The sequence below is a fragment of the Vigna unguiculata genome, chromosome 10 (assembly GCF_004118075.2).
Source record: "Vigna unguiculata cultivar IT97K-499-35 chromosome 10, ASM411807v1, whole genome shotgun sequence".
Classification (NCBI taxonomy): domain Eukaryota; kingdom Viridiplantae; phylum Streptophyta; class Magnoliopsida; order Fabales; family Fabaceae; genus Vigna; species Vigna unguiculata.
This window is the reverse complement of record NC_040288.1, coordinates 26685635-26692221: the sequence shown is the minus strand read 5'-3', so window position 1 is coordinate 26692221 and position 6587 is coordinate 26685635. Positions and strand designations below refer to the sequence as shown.

Below are 6587 nucleotides of genomic sequence, written 5' to 3'. Positions count from 1 at the left end.
GAGATTGCGTATTTGGGCCTTTTCTCTGAGTTCGGGAAGGAGGTTGAGATGTAAGGCCATGTTCTGGTGGTTGTGAGTTGGGTCGTACAGTTCTCGGCGCAGGGATGGTTCGCCAATTTCTACTGGTATCATGGCGTCTGCACCGTAGACTAGGCTGAAAGGGGATTCATTTGTGGACGATTGAGGGGTGTATCTGTAGGCCCATAGTACTTCAATTAATTCTTCCGGCCATCGGCCTTTAGAGGTATCCAATCTTTTACGCAGCTCTACGAGGATAACTTTGTTTGCCGCTTCCGCTTGCCCATTAGTCTGTAGGTGTTCTACAGAACTTGTGATGTGTTTGATGCCTAAACCGGTGTAGAATTTTGCTAACTCCTTGTCAATTAATTGTCGGCCGTTATCTGTTATGATGGTATGTGGTACACCATATCGGCATATGACGTCCTTCCACACAAACTGCTGGACCTGTTGGGCCGTGATGGTGGTCAATGGCTTGGCTTCAATCCATTTGTTGAAGTAGTCAACAGCTACGATTAGGAACTTAACCTGTCCTTTGCCGGGTGTGAAGGGGCCTAGGATGTCCATTCCCCATTTAGCGAATGGCCAAGGGGACAATATGTGGTGTAGCTGTTCTTGTTTTTGATGTATAAGGTTACCGTGCTTCTGGCATGGTTTACATTTCTTGATGTAGTCTTGGCAGTCCGCCTCTATTCTGGGCCAGAAGTACCCGGCTCTGAGAATTCTTGTGGCCATGGTGCGCGCGCCTGAATGATAAGCACATATTCCTTCGTGTAGTTCCTTAATGACGTACTGGGCTTGTTCTGGCGTGACACATTTAAGTAGGGGCTGGCCGTATCCGCGTTTGTAGAGGTCGTCGCCTACCATAGTGTACCTGGCGGCCTTGGCCAGCCAAGTTTTGTCCGCGTCGGCAGGGGGGTTGCCAGTTTTGAGGTACTGAATGTAAGGGGTGGTCCAGTTTGGGTTTTGGGTGGGGGTGAAACTGTTTGATGGGGTGTGGGTTAACATTTGGCAATTGTATGTGACGGAGGGTGTGGATAGTGTTTGCTGTAGCAGGGACCGGTTACGGTTTTTGAGTTTGGTACTGGCTAATTTGGAAAGGATGTCGTCTCTGACATTGTCGGTTCTGGGTATGTGTTCGACGCGGACTTGTTCAAAGGCGGATTGGATGATTGCGCGGACCAGATGGTAATATTGTTGGAGGATGGGGTCTTTGATTTGGAACTCGTCATTCAGATGACCTACTGTGAGTTTGGAGTCGGTTTTACACGTTAACTTTTTGGTGTATCACACCTAGCCGGTTTTGCTAGTTCACCAGCACATGTAATCCTTGACCGACAACTCATATCGGACAAGGCTGGAGGACTGGTGTACCGTACCTAGCCAAACTCAACCAAGTAAACAATATACACATCAAAACCACCTAGCACCTAGTACCCGGACACCACTGGCATAAGCCACCTAGGCAAGTAGCCGGCCGAAACCGACTACTTGTCTAGAAAGTTAACTAACATCAATGCCCCGCCTTCAATAGGCCTCCAGGGCCTGTTTTGGGGGCCCAGGCCCACTCATGGCCCAAGCTGGGGCCCAAGTCAAAACCCAGCCCATGCAATGGTCAAACGTCATTAATGTTCTATAAATACACGTGGACCCCATCATTTAAAGTGACGCATTCATTAATCACTAATTTGACTGTCTGAGAGCTTTGACTTACTTGAGCTTCGGAGATTCTTCTGCAGGTAACCCCTCCTGGGTTCAAGCCGACATGTATCGAACGGGAAGAGGCCAACTGAAGAGATAGCGGACTACATGGTAAGGTGACACTCGTGCCTAACTTACCTTATTTGTCCTTCTGCAGGAACAGAAATCAAAAGAGATATTAAAGAACCGAACAGATGAGAATCTAAAGTGACAAGGCTTATAATACCCCATTTAATTTAATATACGAAATTAAAGAAAACGTCACAAAAGATAACGTAAAAGCGCAGTCTTGGAGTTCAAAACCCAACTCCTAAAAAAATAACCTAGGCACACCACGATGCTCAAAAGAAAACCGGTTAACAAGTTTACAAGGAAATGTATGTTAATCAAAGAACAAACAAGTACATGGGCCTTAGCCCTAAAGAGAAGCCCACTAGAGAAACTAAAACCAGCCCATCAGATATAATTGCACAACACCATACATTCAATCAACCAAGCATGTTATGACTTTCAATCAATACACTACGACACAACTCGACTCATCCGGATACATATAACTTGGTCGGATTCAGCGGACGCTTGCACTTGTGGTGGATACCTCTGCTCACCCCCGAGCTATGTGTTACAAGTGTTTCAATGAATCAATTTTCCCTCACCACAAGGTTAGCCCTTAATGAATTTTAGGCCTCCTACTACTCTCACCACAGGAGTTAGTCTGCTCTAAGTGAGACTAACCGACCCCTTAGAGTGTCAGGATGCAATCCTTACCTTGAATCCTTACCTAGTTATACAGATGAGGCACCACCATGGACACCCACTAACAGGGGCCATGAAATTACGTCCTGACCATTGAAGCGCAACCGTGGAGGTCTCACCTAGAGAACCCCAAGGAATTACACGCTGACACAGACCAACATTCATAAATCAACAATACAAGAACATTAAATCATATTTACAATTTCATACCAACCCTTGGATCAATTCCTCATACGTATCACATTTTGAATCCATACCACTAGTCATCACCACCCCGGGTCTCATCTCATATCAATACCATGTTGCATTAGTTCCAACTCACTCATTAATTTCACATGCCGAACTTCCACAATATCCATCGTTCCATGCAAGAATTATGTCACACATACATAGCAATCCATCATATATATGTATATACACATATCTCAACATAACAAGCATACCCAAGCAATTTCCACTCGTCCAAGGGCAACCAAGCAACCAAACCACATTTTGTCTCGCCCAGCCCCTCGCTCAGGCTGAAGGGCCTCGCTCAGGCGAGACAGTCTCGCTCAGGCGAGTTCCCCTTCGCCTAGGCGAGGGCTCGAAACAGCAAACAGAAACCACCGCGGAATCTCGCTTAGGCGAGACCCCTCTCGCCTCGGCGAGTGGTTCGCTCGCTCAAAATAATTAGCAGGTCGCCTGGGCGACCTTCCGCGAAAATGGTTTGGGCGAGCCTCCGCCAGACTCGCCTGGGCGAGATTACCAGTTCTTGCCCTGGTCTCACCTGCAACAGATGCATCATTCAACCCTACAAAACACACCAAACATTTCACGCATCCAGAACAACGATTAATCCATACAAACATTTCGCAAGCTCAAGAAACTGCAGAAAAACAAACAACTTAAACTTCAACCCTAACTTCCCGTACCTGGAAAAAGGGTTAACAGAACCTTGACAGCACGACCGCGAGCACTGTAGCCCTAGGAACACACTAATGAGTTGAAAACAGAAGGTACACGGGACAAAGGGGCGGATTAACACGAAACCCTAACTGTGAAATACAAAGGAACAATAATGGAACTCATACGATCTAGAAAGGGGCACTTACGTGGAGTAGGAACTGATTCAGAGCTAGTTCGAGAATGGCTTGGGGAGAAACCCTAGTAGAGCGTCCAGTGAAAGCAATGGGGATGACGGTTGGTTTCTGAAAGAGTGAAAGCGTACGCATTAGGGCAGACTAGGATCAATTTTATCCTTTAGGTCAGCTCTTAGGTCCATTAGATTTGGAGAAGCCCTATAAGTTAAAGGCATAAAAGAACAGGGTCTTACAAGACCACTAAACTAACATAATGAAAGTTTCTCCAGGAAAGAAAACTAAGTTACAATGAGTTGAATACTTAACCCAAAAACATTAGTAAGAATCGAAAATAAGCCATCCAAAACATTTGGCCATACTTATATCTTCAAGAAACTTTGGCCAAGGACACTACCACATGAGTATACTCCAATGTCTCAAATTCAATGAGTTGGGCAACTTTCCTTGCAAATCTTGTGAACAATTCATCCATGGTATCTTTCCCAAACTCAACTGCCAAAAGAGGTTCGAAAATCGCTCTAACGTACTTAGTCAGGAACTCTACTTTCATTTTGCTATCAAGTATAGAGTCACTGACATCCTCGTGAATATTTGCATCCCAACCTATATGTTGAAAGACCTCAATGTTTGAATGGCAAAAGATCCTTCTTCTTCGATCACTTGTCTAACTTCTTCAGCAGTGGGACCATATATAGGTAGATCAAAGAAGTCTAATTTTTTCTCTTCAAGTACACCCTACAAATCACAAAGAAAAATTAAAGCAACCTTATTTTCCTATGCTAGCTTTCTAGAGCCTTTCAAATTTCTGGCTTTAGCAAGCACAAAATATACACCACAGGGGTAACATCCAATACAAAACAATATGCGAAATAAATGATAAAATATTATAATACGACCTAGCTGGTAAACAACATATAAATAAACTATTATAAAATTTAGTGTAAATCCTAGTACTAAATCACAGTTTTCAAATTGAACACATGTTATGGAATTCACGTGCGATATGAAAACAAAAGGAAGTAATTATAAAACGCAGTTAGTGGTTTGTGGTATTCTTTGCTTGAAATGACTGACACATACACAATAATACAACTGCAAGGAAATAATTATGTAGTGCAGTTAGTGGTTTTTGATATTCTTGGCTTGAAATGACTGACACACATACACAATAATACAAATGCTATTTTGATGAATTGGTTCACTTTTGGATAATCATCTATCAGACCTCATCGCTTACCTCTTGGACCATGTCATTGAGTACCATTCCAATTAACTCTGGAGCTGGATTACGAATTTTCCGAGTTTCATCTCTACCAATGAATGTAAGTAACATAATACCATCTGACTTTAGTTCCTCTGAACGTGATTTTAGAAAAAGTTTGAAATTCTTTTCAAACTGATTGAAGTATGCTTCACGGACAGAAAGAGAGCTTGTACTTGTTATATAAAAATTTCCCTTGTTGAGTGGTTCCTTTGTGTTGGTCGAGCTTTTTGGTGCCTGCATGATACCATGTCAAAGTTGAACAAAAACAATTTAACTTTCGTAAAGCTACATTCAATTATATAAATATAAAATACTAGTACACATATTCATTCTGTTAAATGAGCATGTAAAAATATTAAATTAGGTTTGATACAGCTGACCTGTGATAGCCAGTGGAGACTGTAAGAGGAATGAAAGAAGTGGATGTAATTATCAGGAAAAAGCCTTCCATAGAAGCTTCCAGGTGTTGCATGAATAAAACATCGTACATGGTTGTCCTTTTTCTCTTCATGGATTCTTTGGAAGAAGTCAGGGATCAACTTGAAGATGGTGTTGAAATCATTTCCAAATAGATCATTCATGTAAATTTGCAATGCATTTGGCGTAGCCTGGTTTAAGCTGAAGCTAGCCTTATCCATGATACTTAACATGTCTGACACAAATAAGAGTGAATTTGGACCTGAAGAGCATCCCAAATCTGCTACTTTCCAACACCTTTCTGAACTCATGTTTGACATCAACCATTTTACAGTATCTTCAAGTATAGGTTTCACCATGCTTGCCACTTTTCTCTGCACCAAATTTAAATTGGGTTACTTTTCTATATATATATATATATATATATATATATATATATATATATATATATAGGAAACTCGTTTTTGCCTTTTAGGAAATTTATAAAACAAAAGGAAAACCGTGTTTCTATTTTATGATATAAAGGTTGTACAGATGATACTTTTTGGACAGCAGAAAAGAGATGATACCTGACGTAAGGAGTTGTTGGCATAGCTGGTTTCTCCCTCACCATCCTTCATGTGAAGCACTCTCTCTGTTGCCATCATCTAATGAGTGGAGTCTCAACAATATGAAAGTCACCAAGAATTATGTTAGGCTATGGAAAGTTCAACATTGACACAGAGCACTCGATTGTCAGGACGAGTATGAGTCGTTTTTTTCTTTGAAAAATGTCATGCAAAATATGTCTTATTTGGAAAATATATATATAAAAGAGAAACAAGGAACAAGTTCGTAAAAATACTAGATCAAAGCTCATGTCTAAAATAAGAAAAATGGTACACTGAATATAAAGCCCATATCTTGAAAATAATGCCCTGATAAAATATGGTGGAAGAGGAGAGTAGTAAAAGATAGGGGTGTGAGGGAAGGAATTAGTTCTTGAGAAGTGGCCGATGGGAGGTAGGCAACATGAAAGGAGGAAGGAAGGAAAATTTGACAGTATAGGACCATATGAGTTGCGTGGACTCAATAAGAAAGACATGTGGTGACTGGGAAATGAAAGTGGTTTCATCATAATATACGTGTGGTGTAGAGTTCCATGCATGAAGACACCTGTTAATATCGGTTTGATCCCCTTGCCTTTTTCCCTGCTTTCATCAAATACATCATTACATCCGTTAATCAACAATTTTAATTACCTTGCTATAAACTAAATCGCACGACAGGATGAGTAATTTGAAAAAATAAACAAGTATTTTAAAATAAAATATACTTTAAGAAGTCTATTTTGAAAAATTATGAAAAACCGT

At 41.3% G+C, this 6587-nt stretch overlaps 1 pseudogene; it reads right to left on the bottom strand.

Moving 5' to 3' along the window:
- Positions 1 to 3762: 3762 nt before the first annotated feature.
- On the bottom strand, positions 3763 to 6309 carry LOC114166615 (annotated as a pseudogene).
- Between the last annotated feature and the right edge of the window lie 278 nt (positions 6310 to 6587).